At 31.5% G+C, this 19,158-nt stretch overlaps 1 pseudogene; it reads right to left on the bottom strand.

The window, feature by feature from the left end:
• Window positions 12,476-18,159, bottom strand: LOC18613528 (annotated as a pseudogene).

The raw sequence follows: 19,158 nt of genomic DNA, 5'->3' as shown, positions 1-19,158 counted from the left end.
CAAACATAATGTAAAAGAATTGGTGCAAAAAAAAATGTAAAAGAATTTGACTCCTGCAGGCAGTAACTATTGATTGCATACGGGGTTTGCTCCATCATGCAGTGCAAAGACATGAGCTTTAGTGTGATCTAGTAACCAACTCGTGTCATGCTGCAGCATTTATATTTAATTTTTTGAATGAAAAATAAAAGTAAAAGAATTGGGTAGTTAAAGTTGGAATAAATAGCCTTTTTTCAAAAAAAAAAGTTGGAATAAATACATTTCTTTGGAGCAAAATTTTAATTTAATATGTAGAATTAAATAATATAAACTAAATCGAGTAGGTTCAATGTTGTGGTTGCATAAATATTAAATTGGTTATTTTTGTTCTTTTTAATAGATTGAATAGTAGTACTTAAAAGCAAAAGTAACTCTAGTAAAATATAAAGGAAATAAAAAATGATTCTTGCATTCTTATTCTTTACGGTAAAAAAATTATAAAGAAAGTAAATGGTGGATTTAAAGCAGAAATAACAACTATTGAAGGTTCCAAACAGTGTACAAGAAATGACAAATTGTATCTTGGTTCAAAAACCCCCTGGTCAGATGCGCAAGAAGACAAAGTGTTTTGGGTAGTATCACAAACTAGAAAATTTACAATTAAATCAGTGTACAGCTATAATGCGAGCTTCGACCGTTTAATGAAAAATCGCATTTGGAGATTAATTTGGAAGTGGCCCAGTGCTCATTGCATTCATACTTTTTCATGGTTGGCATATAAAGACGGTTTTTTAACCAACTTAGAACAGTCACGCCATCATTTTTCAACAATTTCTTTTGCTCGTTATGCAATATAGAAGCTGAGTTAGTTATCCATGTTATTCGCGATTGCCTTCTTAGTAAAGTTGTTTCGAATTCTTTTATTCCTACTAATCTTCGTGGCCTTTTGTACAATTAGAATATGCTTAATTGGTTTTATCAAAATTTCAGAGGAGATTTTCTCGTCTTGCAATATCCACTGGGGTGTGTTGTTTGGTATCATTGTGTGGTCACTTTGGAAGTGGAGGTGAAGCGATATTAACGACCAAAATGTAATTATCATCCTAATTAAAAAGTATCTTGAAGATACTATTCATTCTTGGTCATAATTTATTCCCATACATACTGGTGTCAATAGATCTCATGTGGAGTTGTTGATCGAATGGTCTCCGCCGCCCTAAGGTTGGGTGTTACTCAACATTAATGGAGCTCATCGAAACTTCATGCCATCAATCCACTACGGAGGTATCCTTCTTGACTATGGGAATTAGAAATGCAATTTCTTAGTCAAACTCAAAAATTGTTTTGCATATCAAGTAAAATTATGAAGAGTTTATTGGGGTTTGTCGATGACATGGGATGAGAGATGTCGTAAGGTGATTTTGGCTATGGACAACAAAATTGCTACAAAAGTGATTTAAATGAAAACATATGAACTAAATGTTTATTCAGATTTAACTTTAACTATTAAAGATTTTTTTTAAAAAAAATGACAAGTCAAGATTATTCATGTGAATCGTGAATCCAATCATTTGGCGGATTTTCTTGTGAATATATAGCTTTTCAATGTCCTATTGGTATGATGTTTCTCAAGTATCCTCTTAAGAATTGTTCGAATCTATACTTGAAGAGATAAAAAAGAATACACAAAAAAATAATAGAGACTTAACAGTTAACAACAAAAAGAAATGAGAAAGAGTTTGAATGTGAAAACTAGTTCGAGGCACGCTATGGAAGGGACTGATTTTAGAGTAGATTTCCATCGCTACCTCAATGCAAATAGTAATTGATGATATCCTACTACCAAGATATAACGAACCACTCAAAGATCTTCTAATGTGCACTCAAATAGAAAATCTGGCAAACTCGTAAATCTCTCAATTGCGCTTGAAGGAATTTTAGAATGAAGAAGAAAAGAGTTTTTGGAAACATGGAATGCTAAGAATGAATTTTCAAAAAGAAGGGATGGATATTTATAGATAGTGAAACATCACCAACGTGCCTCTTCATTTAGACACATTTATTTAGAAGTGAACAAATGTGTCATTCCAAAGGTATATGCCTTTCTACAATCAAAGGTCATATCTCTCTCAATAGATACATTAAATTTTGAATCACCAAAAATAAAATAGAAATTAAAAAGCTAACAATCCCCCACATGATTCACAATTTAAGGAATACAAAAACAGTCTTTTACAATGTATTCGGTGAAGGTGTTTTCGGGACTTAAACCTCATTTAGTATGAGAAAATCCATTCGAAAGAATTGTAGTAACTTACTTCTTGAACTAAGATCTTCTAGCTCGAGCTTCAATTCATCATACACATTGTAGGAGATTTTTATTGAGTTATAAATGAGGTCACGCTTTAATAGCCTTGCATTCGTATTTTGCTTCTTGAGTGCTTTAGAGAAAAGCCCAATTTCATAGGTTGTACCCTCATAACCACACTTAAATAGATGAGTTCTACAATGCCATGTGTAAAGGAAGCATGTCTTGCATAATTTGCTACGAACTTTATTTAGAGTTTGTACTTTTCCTAACCGTTATATTAAGTACCATAAAATCATGGTGGGACTATAAAACTCTTAAAAAATGGTACTTCTTCAATCACCAAGCAACTTGTTTTTACCGTATTGAACCTTCGTCTTAAGATCTTCTGTTAAAAAGGTTAGGTTACCATTGCCAGTAATTTCTAATTAATGGGCTCTTATCCTATCCCTCTTGAAAATTCAATGACTTACTTTCTAGCCAGCCCTTTCGTTAATGGATCCATAATATTTTTTGAAAAAGAGATGTAATCCAACAAGATTACTCTATTTTTAATTAAACTCGTAATCGTTTTATGCCTCAAACACATATGTCTCTTTTGCTCATTTGAGTTCTTTTGTTTACATTTTGCAATAGTTGCTTGATTATCACAACAAAGACGAATCGTAGGAATTTTGTTTTTCAATAATTAGAATATCCATTAATAAATGTTTAAGTCATTTCGCTTGTTGTGCCGTCTCATTTAAGGTTGTCATCTTGGATTCCATGATGGACTGAGAAATACATGTTTGCTTAGAGGGTTTCCATGCAACAACAGCTCCACTTAATGTGAAAACATATCTTATGGTAGCTTTAGTTTTGTCTAAATCAAAGATCCAGTTTGCATTGTTGTATCTTTTGAGCACAATGGGATAACCTGAATAATGTATATCCAATGATATGGTACCCTTTAGAAATATTAGTATTCTTTCCAATGCTATCCAATATTTTATATCAAGATTAATGGTATCTTTACTTAACCTTCCCACTACTTATGCTATATTACGTCTTATAGCATTTGAGAAATATATGAGTGTACCAATAATTTGAGAGTACAATAATTGATAAACAAGTTCTCCATCATTTTTCCTTAATCTCACATTGGGATCATAAGGTGTATTCACGAGTTTACAATCATATTTATTTAATTTCTTCAATATTTTCTTGATATAATGTAATTATGTAATTGTAATACCCATTAGACTTCGTAAAATCCTAACTCCCAACATAACGTCTGTCTTTCTTAAATCTTTCATGTTGAAGTTATTTGACTAGAAATATTTAATCTCCTTAATAATACTCATATTGCTACTGAAGAAGAGAATATCATCAACATACAAACAAATATAACACATCCAAAGTTAGTAACTTTGATATAAACATATTTATTAAAGTCATTTATTGAAAATCTATTTGACAAGATGATTTGATCAAATTTCTCATGCCATTTCTTTGGGGCTTGCTTTAAACCATATAAGGATTTCATTAGTTTACCAATCTTATGCTCTTGACTCAGTATGACAAATCCCTTTGGTTGTTCCATATATATATTTTTTTCAAATTCGACATTTAGAAAGGCAGTTTTAACGTCCATTTGATGGACTTCCAACTGATATATGGATGCCAAAACTATAAATACTCGGATTGTCATAATTTTTGGTACTAATGAATAAGTGTCGAAATAATCAAACCTTCCTTTGAGGAATAACCTTTTTCAACTAATCTTGCCTTGAATTTTTTTATGGATGCATCTAGCCGAAGTTTTTTTTTTTTAAATATCCACCTATAGCTTATAGGTTTACACCACTTGGGGCAATACAGTCAAAACCCAAGTTTTATTATTTATTAAAGACTTCATTTCAACATATATGACATCTTTCCAAAAAGGAAAGACTACAAATGATGTAGCCTCCTTGTACGTTCAAGGATCATCTTTCATTAGATAGGTATAAAAATCGTTTCTAAAATTTTTCTTTACTCTTTCTCTTTTGCTTTTTCCAAGATCTTCCATATTGATCATATCTTCTTCTTCTAGCTCTATCAAAATTGGAGTGCATTCAAAAGATATTGATTTATTCACCTTAATTTTCAAAGGTAAAATATACTCAAGAAATACAACATCTCTCGATTCTATAATAGTGATGACACTTCTATCAATAATTTCATATTTATTACTAAAATCCTATAAGCGACACTATCTTAAGAATAGCCCACACGAACTCCATCAATGGTTTTAGGTCTCAGTTTCTTCCTTTGAATTTTTGAAATTTTTACTTTTGCCAAGAACCACCACATTCTTAAATAATTTAAATTGGGTTTCCTGCCTTTCCATAATTCATAAGAAGTTGTGTTTAATTTCTTTTAAGGAACTCTATTTAGAATATGATATGCAAATAAAAGTGCTTCATTCCATAAATTTTTTAAGAGTTCGGAACCTGAGAGCATATAGTTTACCATATCTAATAAAGTTCAATTTTTTCTCTTTGCCACATCGTTTGATTGGGGTGTCTAAGGTAGGAATATTTGATGTACAATTCCATTCTCATTATAAAAGTTTGAAAACTCTATAGAATTATATTCTCCTCCCTTATCTAAATGAAGAATTTTAGATTTTTTTTTCTTTCTGATTTTCAATTTCATTTTTATATGTAATAAACACAACCAAAGCCTCATCTTTTGTTCGAATTGGAAAAAAATAATAATATTTAAAAAAATCATTTATGAAAGTAATAAAGTATCTCTTACCATTCTTAGAGTAAACTTGAATATCATAAACATTGCTATACAATAACTCTAAGATTGCAAATTTTCTATTTACAAATTTAAAAGGCTTTCTAGATAATTTAAATTGCACACAAATTTCATATTTTTCATGCATGTTTATTTTAGATTTAGGAATAAGATCTAAATTTATCATTCTCTTAATGGACATATTATTAATATGCTCTAAACAACCATGCCAAATATTAGGCGAAAGAACAACAGTATGAAAAGAAAAACTATTATTACTTTCGTTACCATGACAAATAACATTAGATACATTTAACTTGAAAAGATCCTCGGATACATATCTTTACTGATAAGAGACTCATTTCTACTAATTACAACTTTATCGGAATCAAACAATACATTATAACCTTCTATAATAAGAAAAGAACCACCAATCAAATTTCTTCTAATGTTGTGAACATGTTGCACTTTATGAAGAGACAAGGTCTTCCTAGAAGTTAGTAATAAATCTATCCTTCATTCTCCTTTCACTTGTGCGATTGTAGAATTACCCATGTTCATGTATTCTTCGTCAATGACTTGATATTTTAAGAATATAGATTAGTCAGCACAAATATGGATATTAGCACTGGTATCTATCCACCAATCGGTAGACTCAAACACTAAATTGACAACAAGAATGTTAGAAACAGACCTTTTGTCATCCTCACTAGTCACAACATTGATCTGTGAGATCGTTGTTTCAGACGTTTTCTAGCCTTTGGGATGTCGACAAACTATTGCTAAATGCCCTAGTTTTTCACAAGCAAAGCAACATCTCTTCATTTCTTCTTAACATTAGATGGTTGTTTACAAAATTTAACTTTTGAAAACTTTTTTTTTCAAGTTTGAATATATCTCTTTTACAATGTTTACTTTGTCCTCAAACTTTTTAGACAGTTTATCTTTATCTTTGTGGTTTTGTTCAATTTGAAGAGAAACAATTAAATTGTCCATAGTCAAAGTCTCACGTTTGTGTTTTAGAGACAAAGCAAAAGATTTCCATTTTGGAAGAAGTTTTTCAAGCAAAGCACCCATATGAAATAAGAACTTGAAAAAGGTGTGCTTGATCCACATTAGATTTATTATCAGTCATTTTAAAGTCCATATATTTTCCTATAATATAGTTGTCAAGTCCTTCATCCTCTTTACCGTATTTCTTTTCTAATGCTTCTCATGTGCAATTTTTGAGTGCGAAAGATATCGTAAAGATTACTAGACAAACAAAATATGACTATGACTAATGGTGGATCCAGGATTTTGTATGAGCGGTGGCAAGTAAACATACAACGTCATGGATCAAATGATTCGATTCGGAGCAAAAAATTAATCATTTTTTAAATTAAATTAAATTATAATATAAAATTTTATTAACAATTTAAATAAAAATGGTTAGATTCACCAGTATTAATAGACATAAAGTATAAAGAAAAATTAACATTAGATTTTTACATTAGGCATCGTAAACTGTGCTCGATGTACTTTCATACTTTCAAATTCATTTATGACTAAATCCGTGCCAATGATCCTAACAATATTTTTCTTAATGTAAAGAATAAGTGAACTAGTAAGAAAATCATCTTCCATCTGATTATGCAATCTCATCCTTACAATTTTCCTAACTGAAAATGCACATTCTGTAGTTGCTATAAAAATTGGAAGAGTTAAGATAAGTCAAACCAATCGATTGAGGAAAGGATACACAATTGATTTTTCTATCTTTAACATTAACTAGCATAGCTCTAAAAGAGTTGAAAAATTTTGCAAATATGGATCTTACCTAATATCAAGATCAAAATGCTCCAATTTATATTTCATATGCAATTAAATGATCTAGGAGAAATATACAACTAATTTTTTTTACCTTTAACATTAACTAACATAGAGCTCTAAGAAAGTTAAAACACTTTGCAAACATAGGTCACGCATAATATCAAGTTCGATGTCATCAATATTGAATAATTAAATCCATCTTTAGGATCAAAAGATGAGTTAAGGAAAAAAAGGCAAAATAAAAAAGAAAAATAATTCCAAAATTTGGGCTTAAATGAGTTAAGGAAAAAAAGGAAAATAGGAAGAAAAGAAAAATAATTTCAAAATTTGAGCTTAGGAAAAAAAGAAAAAAAAACATGAATCTCGCATAATATCAAGTTCAATGTCATCAATCATGACTAATTAAATCCATTTTTAATTCAAAAGATGAGTTAAGGAAAAAAAGAGAAAAAAATAAAAGAAAAATAATTCCAAAACTTGGGCCAAGATGAGATAAAAATAGAAAGAAAAGAAAAATAATTTCAAAATTTGAGCTAAGGAAAAAAAGAAAAAAAAATAAACATGGATCTCGCATAATATAAAGTCAATGTCATCAATCTTGAATAATTACATCCATCTTTAGGATTAAAAAATGAGTTAAGGAAAAAAAATAAAATAAAAAGAATTCTAAAACTTGGGCCTAGATGAGCTAAGGAAAAAAAGGGAAAAAAAAGAGGAAAGGAAACAAATTTCAAAGTTTGAGCTAAGGAAAAAAAAGAAAAAAAGAAAAATAATTTCAAATTTTGGACTTAGAAGGGATTGAACTTAGGCATTCAAAATTTAGATTAAGTTCCTTACCACTATTCCAAATCAACTATTTTAATTTATTTAGGGCGGTAAAGTTATATTTTTTTTTTTTGCTTTGATACATACAAAAAAAAAATTGAAGGGTGGTGACCGTCACCCCCGCCACCCTTCTCCTTCCGCCTCTAACCATAACAAAGACAATCCTTATCTGATTGTGTTTGTGTACTTGTATTCTCAGTAAAGTTAAAATCAAAATTTTGATTGTGAAAGACCAACAAAATCAAGATTTTCATTTGAAGAAACAACAAAATTGGAGATAACAATAAAAAGTTCTAAGATTGTTAACTAATAACGCATTTGATTTTGTCATCTATGATAGTTTTGTTTAGAGAATTTCTCTGGTTTTGTAGAAAGTTATTTTTCAATATAAGCCATTTTTATTAAAAGAAATGTAACAACAAATCTACTCTAAAATTGTTGAAATTTATACTCAATGAGATAAAGAAGAACATATGAAGAAATAACAGAGATTTAACAGTTAAAAACAAAAAGAAATGAGAAAAAGTTTGAACGTGAAAACCGATTCGAAGCTTGCTATAGAAGGCACTGACTTTAAAGTAGATTTCGTCTCCAACTCTATGCAAATAGCAATTAATGATGTCTTACTCCCAAGATACAACGAACCACTCAAAGATCTTCTAATGCGCACTCAAATAAAAAATCTGGCGAACTCCGTAAATTTCTTTGCTACTCTTGAATGAATTTTAAAATGAAAAATAATAGAGTTTTTGGAAACATAAAATGCTTAGAATGAATTTTTCAAACAGATTGATGGATATTTATAGATAGTTTAACATCACCAATGTACTTCTTCATTCAGACACACTTATTCAGAAATGAACAAATGTGTTCTTGTAAAAATATATGCTTTTCTACAATCAAAGGTTATTCTTTTCTCAATAGACACATTAAATTTTGAATTATCAAAAATAAAATAAAAATTAAAAAGCTAATAAGAACAGTATTTGAATTTTATTAAATGATGCTATAAAAATTTTATTTTTACTCATTATTTTGATATAAATTTATTTTTTATTTCTTTTTAAAAAAAGAATATAAAGAATATACTACTAAAATTGACAATAGACGGCACCATTTCTTCAACTCTCCATGGAAAAAAAATAAATAAATTAGGGTGTCACACTCCCACATGCGTCCTCCCAAGTCTAAGGTAACCTACAGTACGCCATTTACTTTAATTTAATGTCAGGATGTGTCACCAAGATAATACGTGATTTGTTCCTTGATGAAAAGTTCCGGATAATTTTGCACTTAGCATTCTTTCGGGGGCAATTCAATCACAATCATACCCATCCAATCCAACCCTTCAAATCAATTGATATTTGACATAATGTGTAGCTTCCCTTGCTTTTCCATAGGTCTTCGCAAGTGCCCCACCCGGTTTAAAATCCGTGCTGCACGTAATCATAACCATTTACCTCCAATATTTCTCGCGCGTGCCCCATGATGCGCATGCACGATGCAACCCCCCTCTCTCTCTCCTCCTTTCGGACAGCTCAATTTGACATGATATAAGGTTGAAAGAGGTGCCAAGACCATGCAGCTTGCAACAGAATTGTCTGGAATCTATCTTGTGTCAGAGACAGAGTTCATCTCGGTCTTGCGTCAAGGGTATATGGTTTGTCTCACTCTCACAGTCCGACTTCTCCCTCCACGATCTCTCCCCTCACCACATGCAGTGCCATTACTGTACTTTCCACTTCACAACAAAAGAAAAGGAAAAACATTTTATGGGAACAACGAAAAAGAAGAAAACGACTTTTTAACTACCTTTAAAGGGGTAAGGAATGTATTATTGATGTCAAATCCACTACTATTATTCTTCTCATTTTCCTGTGTTGATGGACGTGATGTAAAAGACAAAATTAGTTGTAACAAAGATTTTTTTAAGGTGTTAAAGATTGGATTAAGGAGGGATCATTATCTTAAGTTCATTGAATGAGGGATCAATTGGGATGATGTAATCTGGAGCCCTTTAGAGTTCGATTAATTGGTCTATGGTTGGAAACATATTTTCAAAGTGCATGTGTAAAATAATGAGAATAAAAGTGAAAGTGAAATTGGAAATGAGCAGCGTCCAAAGAAAATGCACCCGGAAAGTTGCTGAGGATAGAAATCCGACAAGGGATGTCAGTAGATTCGATTACTATTGGAAAATCGACACCGCAAAAGGAAATGCAATGAATGCTCCTTCTCTCAGACCAAAAAAAATAAAGTTGGCCACACGCAATTTTTCAAAGGCAAAAGTTTTTGGATAAGGTTGTTGATCAGACCAGGCTTAGATATTTATCGCCCTCCCCCATGCTTTGCATAAGGTGGAATGGCGTACACTGTTTTTTGATGTTTATACAAAAATGTTCTCCTTCCGATGAAACTAAACCAAGTTTCCTGCAGATTAATTAGCCAAATGGCAAAAAATAATGCCACGTGACTGCAAGTCAAGTTGTCAACATCCCTTTAAGCCTATAACCAGGGGCGGAGCCTCCTTAAGATATGCCCCCCAAAATTTTAATTTTTTTTTATATTATATAAAATTTTTAATATATTCTTTTAATGACCTTTTAAAATAATTTTTAATTTAATAATTAATACAAATAAAAAATAACAAAAAAATTCTACATGTCTCACTCAATTTTAAAATTTTTTTCTTCTTTCACTTTATATTATTATTATTTTTATTCTATTTACTCATATGTTTTAAATTTTTATAAATTTTTTATCTAAATTTCTATGAAACATTAAAAATATCTTTTTTCTTTCTTTTTAGTTATTTCATATGTAGACTATCTTCTACTTATCATGTTTTCTATTTTTTTGTTATGTGAATTTTATTTTTTATGATTTTAATTTTTAAAAATTAATAAATTATTATGTAATTCTCAAATATAAGTTGTAGTATTTCACTATTGTTTAAAAATTCATCAAAGTATCATTTTTTATGAATCTTGATTAGATAAGAAGAAATAATCTTGAATATATTTTTTTATGTACTTTACATTTTATATTTAGTTAAAAGAAAATTATCTTGAATATGTAATCTTTAAACAATCTTAATTATATAAGGGAGAATTATTAATTCTGAATATCGTATTTAACTACTTATATTTCATGCATTAAAATTTTATATTTAGTATTATAAGTTTAAATATAAATAAAATAAAAATATTAGATATTGAGTGCATTAATTTTTTTTCAAGTTTGATTAAAATATAAGTAAGTTGAAAACAATTGATAAATTCTTTAAAACAAATGTAAATCGTCTAAATGATTCTCTTACACTTGAGCTATCAATCTTCAATGCTTCAACTCACAAATAAGAGTAATGTGAATCAAAATGTTGAAAACTTAATTCTAAAGAAATAGATGTTTTTTAATATATAATTAATTAATAATTGATGAATTTAAATTAATAAAATATGATCAAACATAACTTTCTTAAAAAATTATTATAAGTTTTTCTTTTTTTTGATTTATATGTTATATAATTTAACATATTTATTTTTAAAATTTTTAATTTTTATTCCTCTGTCTTTCACTTTCTCAATAAAAAATTGGCTAAATGGTCGCCGCCTATAACCACATTTGGTTTTGGTATAAAGGGAAAAGTCCACTAGCAAACACGCGCCCATAGACCAAGAAACATCAATATGCCATATTGAAAGCAGAGGCAAAATCAGAAGAGGAGAATCCTCAAAGCAAAATCAGTGAAGGAAAGTTCGTTTGGAGGTCTCTCTCCCTCTCTCTGCTTATATTTTGGGCCACAAAATCATTGAAAACAGGTTTAGTTCCGCACCCTTTTTGGGCTTAAGCCCATCCCAATTTAATTTGCAATATGGGTTTTCACCATTGCATATTTACATGTATGTGAAAAAACTATCAAATGAAAACAAGTTTCATCAAAGACAAAAAAAAAAAAGAAAAGAAACAGTAGATAGATGTTATTATGAAATGCGAATTATTCTTAGTTATTAATTTCCAATAACCATAGTTGTTAAACCGAAATATATATCGTGTATTGAAATTTTATTTTTTTAGTATTGAGTATAGAGTATCGTATCATATTGTAGGATACGGTAAAAAATTTTAAAATTAATTATAAATAACATTTATATATATGAAATAAAATAATTAAAAAAATATTATATGTTTTTATGGAATTGAAGATTATAGGATGTAAATTGAAAAGATGATTGTTTTTTTAATTTAAATTTTCAACATATTCTTTAATAATATAGATTTTGAATAAAATATATATTTTTATATTAATTTATCAATTAAAAAATTAAAAACATTTATCATGTTAAAATTTAAATGGAATTCAATTTTTTTTAATATTTTTTTAAAATCTAAAGATTGAAACTTATAAAATATAATTTTTCATATTTCAATTCAAAAAAATAATAAAACATATATTTTTTAATAATTAATTAAAATTAAGTTAATAAAAAATTTATCAACTGCATCAAACGATATATCTCATATCATAAAATACGAATAATATATTATACAATACGTTTTCGATACTTGATTAGATGAGATATAATTATAAATATATATTATTTTTTACTAATATTATGTTATCTCATATGTACGATGATGATAATTATGTCAATAACCAATCCATTCAACGCTCCTTCCGATTGTTTCTGAATTATTCTAATTGTTTAAGCATCTCAAAGTAGATACATAGCTGAGAGCTTTTAGATAAATCAATTAAGGAACGCTCTTAATTAATAATCGTCAGAGGTGGGCTCTTGGAATATTCCCATTCGCGCCCTCGGGAAAGAAGGCCCCTGGCTTATGCTCATTGTCATCTCCGTACACTATCCTTAGAATCTCTGGCGGAGTTCTTGCATAGGAGAGTGAATTGGTGTCAGCTGATAGGACGTTACTGGTAGTTCGATTCTCAGCCCCAAGTTCCAGGGGTACTATTAGGCCTTCATCTTTGATACCACAGTTGGCAAGCTTGTTTCTTAGCCCTGAGATCATGTTTGTGAAGTCCGCTACCGTTATGTCATACGGTTCCACTTTCTCACAGGCCTTCTCATACAGCAGTGCTCGTAAAACCGCATCTTGCCCAGATTCCACCCCCAACAGTGACGCAACCAACTACGAAAAGTAACAATAGCTAAAAATATAAGAGTCATCAGAATATTCTAGCGAATGGGAAATTAATTTGTAGTTATGATTTGATTACATAAAACTCATATTATAGTAGAAAAAGCTTTTTAATTAGTTGATCACGTGTTTTGGAAACTTGATTTTAAGTTCAAAAAAAATTGTACAATAGCTAATATTAATAAATAATATATTTTATTTAATTTTAATTATAACATATTTAAAAGATATTATATTAATACAAAATTTATTTAATATTTTAATAAAAAAACCTAATTTAAATAGACAAGTCAAGCCGATTAAGTACATATATGGACACTTCTATCATTACGAGAAAAAAATTAAAATCTATTCTCAAATGAAAGTGAACAGCACATGGCTTTTATGATGACATCTAGTGTGAATTACAGAAGTTAATTTTGTTTATATATACATATAAGTTTGATTTAAACATTTGACTTGAGAATTTGATGAATAGGATAGATCAGGTACGGGGCATTACCTTTCTTGAAGTGTAGTTGTGGAGGAATGGGATAGTGCCAACATAGCCTTCAAGTCCCACATAAGGGATGGCATATGATGCTAAGAGAAAGTTGTTTGTGTTTGCGTAAGGGTCGAATGGAGGATCCAGACAGTACCCTACTGCATTGTCAAATAGTTTGGCAAAATTTTCAGAGCTGGTATCTAACAGAGGCCTAGGGATTCCACCTACTTTTGTCACGATAGCCCTGCAAAATGAGACAAATATATTTTATGCTCGTGTCAACATGTTACTGCCAAAGGAGGCATCTGATAATTTGAAAGGAAGGAGAAGTACCTGAGATGACCAACTTCCTGATAACCAAATTCCTCGATGATTCGACGAGTAACGGGTCAAGATTGGCCTTCTTAGCACCAATTGGAGGAGGTCCACCCTTAGCGAATTCGGGAGCATAAGCGCCTAGACCTTCCCCACGTGTGCCATTCATGAAAAATTCTGTTTCTAGGAATTCCAAGTTTTGAGCAAATTGAATTCGAGCCTTATCGTCGGCCTCAATAGGTGCACAGTCACAGAGATGATGAGGAAATCCTGCAATCGTGATAAGTTGCAATGAAAATAGAAAGAGAAGTCAAGCAAAGGAGAGTGATGGACTAGCCATTTCTAAGCCAAATGATTTTTAATTTGGCTACGTGCATGCAGGAAATGGACCACTCTGGCTATTTGCTTTTATGCAGCAGAAAATCCCCACACATGGGACTCGTAGTTTTACAAGATAAATGTTTGGGAGTGTTTTGGAGATGTACGTGTTTGCCATGTTTGGGGAAATTAACTCTAAAATTTTGCCAAGTTTTCCCTCTTCTCTTTAATAATGCAAGTAATCCTAAGAAACAAAATAAGTCTTCTTATCACCGTATGGTTAGAAAAGGCTTGCGCTTAGCAATTGGTTAAGCAAATTTCTGATATTGCTACCGCAAACTGCTAAGTCCAAATTCTTTTTCATATTTGGGTGATAACCTGGATGCATGTTATTGTTACTTGACACAAGTTACATGGTTACTATTCTATTAAGGGTAATTCTTAGACGAAGTCTGCTTAAATTAGCTTAGTAATTTGACAATTGAAACTCATTACATGGCACGTATTTCAACTAATTTGTCGATGGAGTTGGTAGAAAGCAACAGGTTTGTAGTTACAATTAGTTAAATAATTGAAGAAGGCCAGAAGCAACTTCAAATTATATATATCTACTCATCCCATGATCCCGTGCCCTACTCCACTTTGAAAGTGTCCTTAGTTAAATAATTGTTGGAGATGTTGGATGTCCCTACGGACAATGGTCATAGAGGCAATGCAAGTATGCTGCCATGAGTCTCTCGCCATGGATAGAGCAATAGACTCTCTTGGCAATATTTGTATCAATGTCCTCTCTTTTAATCAATAAAAATTACTTTTCCAAAGAAATTTCTAAGACTAAAACTAAGAAGAGGAATCTCAAAAAGAAAAAAAATAAAGTAAGAAGAAGATTTATTTACAAATATGTGAGGAGAGAAAGAAGCCATATACATTTTGAGCCGAATTGTTTCATAAGTACTGGCATTTTTTCATATGTCGGCCAAGGACCATTGCCATTGATCACCCCTCTATCTAACACTTACATCCTAGAAACCTCAAAAATATCTGTCTCTCTTTTGGATCTACACAATCGAATCTCTCTTCATCTTGGACAATTTACTCTTAAAACGTAAGAATAATATTGTGGCTCAACAATTTAAGTAAGTATATATTTCTTTATAATCACATGTTATATCCAAATTAAGTCTGACTTTTCTGATCCACTATCTCTAAATAATTTAACTACCATGACTCCTAGCAATATGTAACATCTATGCACCAATAGAACCAGCTTGATTATCAAGAAATACAGCCTCTAATTAACATTGGGGGAGTACTCTCCATCTAAGATAATTCCAAATAGAGAAGAGTTTTCAACATTTGGTAAATTATGTGTCACTATATTTCATCATAAGTCAAAACCATTTCAACTTACTTTTACAGCTCAAAATTTGGGAATTCAAGTTACACAGTCACTTTTCACAACCTACAATTCCACAATTGTAAATCAACAACTCAACCAACAGTCATCATTTACTTTCTCATAATGCTATATATATTCTTTGACCTTACCATTCATTGACATTAAATAAAAATTAAGTCTATTCCTCAAAAAAAAAAAAAACTTTGCATCATAGCTAAGTGATAAAGCCTTAATTAATGCATACCAAACATATTCTCACTTCCCTCAAATTAACCTTCCGAACCAAAGGTTAAACTCTTAGTTGATAGGGACGTCAAAGCTCTAATCACAGCTTTATATTTCTTGGGTGTTTGTTTACTGGTAGTTACATACTGGCCCTCTTACGGGTTGATCGGGGATCGGATTTTGCCAAAGGTTGGTCAGGTGTTGCTTCGTAGTATAGGTGATGCCTTTTGTAAGCGTACTACTTTACGGGGGAATAACTCGCTTTAGACTTTTGTTTTAGACGCGTCATTTTATTGAAGTTTGAAAAAAGGGTGCAAATCATTTTTTTTGAAAGGCGTGCCAAATCATTTTTTACCCCATATAACTCTACAAGTAGCGACCTTCTTAATACAATTCCAAAAGAAAAAAAAGGCACTCTCAATATTCGATTGAGCATCCAATCAATATAGCTATAAGAAATAATAAAATGATTATTTTTATAAAGAAACTCGCGAGTGAAATTGATGTGATCATTTTCAAATTAAAAGATTGTAGTCTAACATTTTTTTCCTTTTAAACTTTCTACAAAAGGAAAATCCTCAATTATTTTATTGTGTATACCTTTCAATTACTTTGTTCACTTCCTAGATGAGCCCACACTTCATAAAAGAAAGTTGACATAATATTTAAAAAAAATTTTAAACTATCCAAAAAAAATTCAAATACATTAATTAATTGGTTGTGGCATCATTGTTTTTTCTGTTTTGGATTTTACTATACATAAACTACTTGAAGTTAACTAATTGGTTTGTTATTAAAAAATAATATTACAGAAAAGAAAAAATATTAAATATTTAAATAGGTTTTCAAATTATATTAAAAAAATCAATTTAATTTCTATCATTTTATCACATTCAAACAGATAAAAACATTCTTATAGCGGTTATTCCACCATGGATATTTTGGGCCTGCATATCCCTAATCCCTTGATTGGCAATCTTTACAAGCTCCACCGGAAACTTTCATCTGGGCTTCTCTTCTTTCTACTCCCCCTCTTTTTCACTAGCAAAAAGTATCTCATTAAAATCCCCCATGCATAGCTAAGAGAGTTGTGAACAAGCTCCAAGTTGTCGAAGAAGAGACTAATTTAGATGCCTATGCGTTGTATCTGGCATTCCATGAAAACTAGTAAAGCACCATTTTTGCCCTCTGAACTGCATCTTTGTGTCAATATGGTTCTTGGAAAAGAAACAACAGAAAGGTCAATATCTCTTTTCCATAATAATGCCAAGCCTCCTGCTCTCTCTATAGCATCCACACCAAAAGCTACTCTTAATCTCTCCATCTTCGTATTGCTTTTTCTTGTCTCCATTAAGAAGACAGCATCCGGATTTTGGCTTTTAAAATACTTAAGGAGCATTTGAATTGTTCGAGGGTTCCCGAGCCCTGACAATTCTAACAAATGATCTTCATTTATCTAACCGGTGCTGGTTGATGTGACCAATAGGCACCGCTGGTTCCATTTGTTCCCTCTCATTTTTTCTCCATTCGTTTCCCACTTTCCATGTCTTCTTTATTCAACATATCACCCTTGCTTTTCAGTCTATACGGTATTTGAAATCAACACTCCTACATGTAACCCAACCCATTCTTCACTAGAGACACATGCTTTTCATAATTTAAAGCATACTCATCGAATCCCTCAGACATAGGTTGAACATAAGGCTTACTGATCTCTTGTTCATGTGTCCTATTTCCAATCGCACCCGGGTCCGGTTCATCTCTCTCCTCTGACCTGTTTTGACAATCAGATGCACTATCCTCCATGTTATTATCTGACAAGATCTCATTCAGAGTCCGTCAAGTAAATCTGCTTTGGGCTCCTACACCATCATTGCTTCTAGATCTATCATCAGCCATACCATCTTTTGCTTTGTCCTGTCGTTGTGTAGTCCCTTCTATAACTATTTCCGTAACCCTTGTTCTCAATTAAGCCACTAAAAAAGAGCCATACTGCTTTTTCACCTCCTCACCATTGTCATCTAAGCATGTATTCGTACAGACCTTGTTGTGACCCATAACGCCACAATTATAACGAAACCGGGGTAATCTTTCATATTGGATTGCCAGCCACCTCGCTTTCCCATCGTCCATAGATAACATGATTCCTCTTCTCAATGGTTTAGATAGATCCAACAGTACTCTTATCTTCATGAACCTATCCCGTAAGTCCTCTTCATCACCATCTACCCTGATGAACCTAACAACCATATTACCAATGGCCTTTGCAACCTCTTTATTCATTAGCCTTGTGGGTAGTCCCGTTGTTTGTAGCCAAAACTCTTCCTTTCCAAAATCCAAGTCTTTGGGTTCCATGAATTCTTCGTCATAATCTTTTAAGACCATAACGTTCCTATCAAAACACCAAAGGTGTCCCTCCTTAATGCGATCGTAATAATCTTTCTCGACAAACCTGAATAGGAAATTGCTTTCTCCGATTTCCTTTACTGTAAGTTTCCCTTTTGTCTTACAAACAGTGCCTAGGGCTTTAATCATGGCTTCTTTGTTATCTTTCTTCCTTGCCATACAGAACCTAATAAACATTGACTCGTTTTCCATCAGAAGATCTAGCACCCGTTTGTTTATCAATTCTCAATTGAAAAGTCTCGTTCTCTGACAGTTTAAAGGTTTTCCATTTGTCTCGTAATTCCTCCATCGTTATCTCCTTTCATTAACAATCGACCACAACCGTCAACCAAGTAAAACACCACAAGACAAATTGATAACTCTGCTATATAGAGTTATTTTTAACACATTTTAGAAACTTAAGTGGCTAGACCCTCGAGTTCAAAATTGAATTTTAACCTTTTAAGCTGTTTTGTTAGTATAAGTTAGATTACATATTGAATAGTTAAATTATTTGGTATTAGTTTAATTTTACTTTACTTTGTCTTAATTTAATTTAGGAAAAGTGATTGTCTATTTTTCTCATGGTTTTGTGCAGAATATAATGAGTAAGGTGAAAGAAAGTTATGATAGCGTAAGTGTGGTGAAAGTGTCACTTGTATATGTTGCAGTAATTTGAAGATAACTTGTGTGATTTTTGATTCATTGGAAAGTTAAGAGAATGGGCTACAATTTTAATGTTTATTATTTTGCCCAGTTCGAACTAGATCATAGTGAAAATCACGTTCGAAATTGATAAACAAATGCAGTTCTGCATTTAAGACAGCATAGATTGAGGTCGCGATTTTGAGTAACTCATGGCCGTGGCACTAAAAGTGAGACCACCGAAGCGCCAGAGAACCATGGTTGCGGCACTAAGCATCATGGGGGCATCAGACAAACTCCCAAGAGCACGGAGCCGTGGTGCTAAAGAACAAGCTCCGTAGCGCTACCAATGAAGACCACAGTGTCGTGAAGCCACCTAGATTTTCATAATTAAAACTGTGACGAAAAATTGGAAAGTATGGCAACCTTGTACATATTTAAAAGCTTTTTTTTTTAGAGCATTGAGGGGGAGGTAGCAAGCAACTACTCTGGAAAAAAAGAGCTTAGAACAAAGCAAAAAAACAAGATAATTGC

The sequence above is a fragment of the Theobroma cacao genome, chromosome 1, assembly GCF_000208745.1.
Source record: "Theobroma cacao cultivar B97-61/B2 chromosome 1, Criollo_cocoa_genome_V2, whole genome shotgun sequence".
Lineage (NCBI taxonomy): Eukaryota > Viridiplantae > Streptophyta > Magnoliopsida > Malvales > Malvaceae > Theobroma > Theobroma cacao.
This window is presented reverse-complemented; position numbering and strand designations above follow the sequence as displayed.